This window comes from Phodopus roborovskii, unplaced genomic scaffold, assembly GCF_943737965.1.
Source record: "Phodopus roborovskii unplaced genomic scaffold, PHOROB, whole genome shotgun sequence".
Classification (NCBI taxonomy): Eukaryota; Metazoa; Chordata; class Mammalia; order Rodentia; family Cricetidae; genus Phodopus; species Phodopus roborovskii.
In genome coordinates, this window is record NW_026126416.1 from 34,208,408 (window position 1) to 34,213,080 (window position 4,673).

The window sequence follows — 4,673 nt, forward strand, 5'->3', positions numbered from 1 at the left end:
AGAGAGGGCAGAGGTCATTGGCACCCGTGGGAAAAGATGTTCTACGGGGAAGCTGGAGTCAAAGAATGAATAGGAAGTTAAGAAATGGGGGCAATGAGTATAAGCAACTCCTTTTGGAAGCTTAGTTGTTCTATTAGAGCATGCAACGAAGATGTTAAAGCCTCTGCATTAGAATTCACAGAAGCAAGTGTCATATTTCAATAGAAGGAAAGCCATCGTTTGTCAATGAAAAGCCACATACTACAGGGGAATTGGTGCCTACCCCTCCCCCAAAAGCCATGGGGCTGATTCTGGGAGATTGCTGCATATATCATGGAGGCAACAAGATGAATGTTCTTCATTTTGGGTATGCACCTATAAACCTAAACAGCATGATCTGTGTGTGCAGATGGTTTGGGAGACAATTACTGATATGGAGCCTTTTTCGGCCTGCTGATCTACTAGGAGGATGTGGTAGGAAAAGAGACTAATCATCATGATGGATGCTTGCATCAGAAGTTGTGACTCACAGCATGCATCAGCACCCGGGTCTCCCCGCACTGCCTTTGACACTTCAGACTGTGCTGAGGCCACCATAAAGCCAACAGGCAGTGTCTGCTCCGGAGGTAGAGTCATGTGCTACTCAGTCTAAGTACAAGGAAAGGGAGGTGGCTTGGGGGGCTGGAACACATACTGAAGTCACGACTTTGACATTAGTCTTTATAGTGCTCAAACCTCAAATATTTTGACCCATTTCAAGACACCAATGTCATTCACTTGGCACACAATAGAAACCAACATATATGTCCAAATCCAACCCTAACTGTTAACATCTGAGACCTTCAGTCCTGGGCTGTAGAGTGCTTGTCCTGGGTTCCATCTGTGACATCCTGAGCTTGGTCCCTAGTACTCTAGTTAATGTAGGCAGGGGAAGCTAAGAAATTCAAGGTAATCCTCAGATTCATAGCAGTTGGAGGCCAGCCTGCACTACATGACATCTGCCTCAAGTGTGTGTGCCTGTGTGCGTGTGTGTGTGCGCGTGCGTGCGTGCGTACGTGTATGTGTGTGTGTGTGTGTGTGAGAGAGAGAGAGAGAGAGAGAGAGAGAGAGAGTTCTCTGCCTTCTAATTTATCCTTTTTTTTCTGGCAATAAGCAGATTCTGGAAGGTTGATACATATGTTGGAAGAATAGAGAATGTCTGAAACTTTTGTTTTTGTTGCTTTTTTCAAGGCAGGATTCCTCTGTGTAGCCCTGGCTGTGCTAGCATTCACTATGTACATCATGCTAGCCTTGACCTCACAGAGATCTGCTACCTCTGTCAGCCAAGTGCTGGAATTAAAGGTGTGTGCCATGAGGCCTGGCATTAATGTCTGAAGCTTTCAAGTTGTTCATTAAGGTAAGTCCATCACAGCCTCAACAAGACCAAGAGCCTGGGTGCTTCCTCACAAACAGTGCAATTTCCTTGCTTGCTTTCTTTCTTTTTTTGTTTTTGTTTTTTTGTTTTGATACAGGGTGTCTTTGTGTAGTCTTGGTTGTCCAGGAGCTTCATCTGTAGACGAGGCTGGCCTCGAACTCAGAGACCAGCCTGCGTCTTCCTCCAGAGTAACTGTGAACACCTTTAATCCCACCACAAAGGCAGAGAGGCAGGTGGATCTCTGTAAGTTTGAGGCCAGCCTGGTCTACATATCAAGTTCTAGGGCAATCAAGGCTACATAGTAAGACCATGTCTCAAAACCCCAAAAACTTCCCTTTGGACATATTTAAAATGTTCTGCTTCCTAGATCGTGTGGCTGTCAGAGACAGAGTTCAAGTCTGGGTATTGGTTGGTGTCTGCTATCTATGAGCAGACATTTGGTGCTTACATCTTCCTGGTCCTCACTCAGGTTAGGAAAGAACCCAGGCTCTGGCATATGGCATGATAACTGCCATTAATGACAAGGATAATGACACCAAGTACGATGGCACACTCCTTTAGTCCCAGTAAGGGGGTGGGGTAGAGGCAAGCAGATCTCTGTGAGTTCAAGGCCAGCCTGGATTATAGAGTGAGTTCCAGGACAGCCAGGGCTGTATAGAAAAACCCTGTCTCAAAACAAACAAAAATAACAAGAATAATGATAATATATTGTATGTTTGAAATTAGCTAAAAGTAAATCTTTAAGTGTTCTTACCATACACAAAAGTATATGAGGTGGTAAATATGTTAATTAGCTTGATTGTGTTAATAATGCATAGTTCGGTATGTGTATATCAAAACATCATGTGAACATATACATGTGAACACACATATACATGTGAACACATGCTTTTTTAATCAGATTCTCGCTATGTAATTTCAACTGCTGGGATTACATGCGCGCACCACCACCCCTGCTACATAAACAATTTGTATTTGTCAATTATGCTGCAATACAAACAGGGGTTGGGAAGATACCTGGGTTTGGATATCTCTGGAGAATTGGGGATCCAGACCCACAATGGAGGATGGCCACATGGACTGGATCAGAGGACCTGGAGTCTTCTGCAGGAGCCAACCCTTCCCTGGTTAAGACAGTAGCCTCTAGGCTAGCAGGGCCTAGAGTGTGTGCAGTGGGGAGGGAATGGGTGGTTAGGAACACCACCACCACCCCGCTCCCCCAAGGTCCCCTCCACTGAAGAGTGGAACAAAACAAATTACAATCACAAAGCTCCCCCATAGGACTGCCTACTGAGAATTCCCAGATAAGGAACAGAAGGTACTAAAAGGCTATTCTGCTGTCTGAGGTGTTTATTCCCAGGTGTAGAGGGTGGGCCTAAGGTAAAAGACGTGAAGGAACGGAGTGCTACAAGAAACGGGGGGAGGGGGTGGTGGTGGTGTTTCCTGTCTGTGTCTGAGAAGGAGGGAGAGAGCAAGCAAGGGCTGGGTGGAGTGGGATGGAGTGGGGTGCTGTTCTTCCTACTGTGTTTTGAGACAGGGTTTTTCTATGTAACCAAAAGGCTTGACTGTTTTGTTAGGGAGAGCCTGGGGAGCCCTTGATAGCCCTTGGCTCTCCTCGCTGCAAGCCTTGGGCTCTGGTTTGAACACACTTGTCTCCAGCGTCTTTTCATTGGTCCAGATGATTGTGTGTCAGCATCTTAAGACAATGAATATATTTTCATTATCTTAGAACATTTGTTGCTTTCAGAATCAGTTCTCTCTCCCACCATGTGGGTTATGAGGAGAGAACTGAGACCCTCAGGCTTGACAGCAAATGCCTTTGACCACTGAACCATCTTGACGGCTTTCAATGGCTTTTTAAAAATGAGAGACAATATAATACAGTGTCCCTGGACCCAGATGACCAAAGTTTAAATTCCAGCTCATCTGTTTGCCAGTTTTGTGACCTTGGGCAGTTCTTAAACCCCTCTGTCTTCATGTTCCTTGTTCCTAGTCTATAAAATAGTTGTGATAATTACATCTACTTCATGAGTTTTTATGAAGATATATCAAGGTCCCATACAAAAAGCCAGACCAACCACAGGCATGTAGTAACACCTAATAAATGTTAGCCATTTCTTTTGGTGTTTGAGGGTTTGACTTTTCATATCTCCCCAGCTCCCTTGCAGGATCTGTCCTAACTCTTTCCTGCAAGTTTGGTGGCTGATCAGGCCTCAGGAGGGGTGATGTGGAGGGGCATTGGACCTGCCTCAGGTTGGATGAGATCAGTTGCAGCCAGGGCTCAGAGTCAATTTCCATTCATTCTATCCATTCCCATCTCTCTTTCTCCCCACAACCTTTTTCTCTCCTTCTTTTGGCTGTGCTTGAACTCTGGGCTTGGTGTATGCCCTACTGCTGGGCTATAACCTCAGCTCCATCATTTCTATTTTATTTATTAGTTGGGGTTCCTCATTTAATACGTGCTTTGCCTCCTATTTGGTTACACGAAGATAAAACTCAATAGAAAGTCAGAATGAAGTCTTAGCTCTTTGTTTTCAAGATGTCAGCTATTGTCTCAAACTATTGTTGATTTATTTAACTTTTTAATTATTAACTTAATTTTTGTTTTGTTGTTTGTTTGTTTTTGTCTTGATTTGGTTTGGTTTTTCAAGACAGGGTTTCCCTGTGTAACAGCCCTGGCTGACCTGGAACTCGCTCTATAGACCAGGCTGGCCTTGAACTCACAGAAATCCACCTGCCTCTGCCTCCCAAGTGCTGGGACTAAAGGTGTGTGCCACCATTGCCTGACTTTGTTTTGTGTTTTGAGACAGGACCTCCCTATTATGTAGCCCTGGCTGTCCTAGAACTGACTATGAAGACCATGCTGGCCTAAAACTCAGAGATCCACCTGCCTCTGCCTCCTGGAATTAAAGGTATGGCCACAACACTTGGTCCTCCAGTTGTTTTTTAAATAGAGTTATGAACACAGGTGTGTTCACAACTAATAGTCCCAGTCAGTCATCTTCAGCTGATGTGACCCTTTTACAGTGGCTCCTGAATTGTTTTTGTAACTTGGGCCAGTAAAATAGTGTCCAGGATTATTTTGTACAGGGATTATATAAGGGAACAGAGGCAACCTGTCTCTCAGGCCCCCTCACCCCCCAGGAAGGGGTTGATTGGTCTCTCACAGTTGCATTTGTATTCATTCTAGCCTTTGTCACAAGGCTTTCTATAAACAGAAAGATGCTCATGGGCACAGCAGGGAGGAAATTAGATGTCTTCCGGCCCCCTCCCCCTGTTT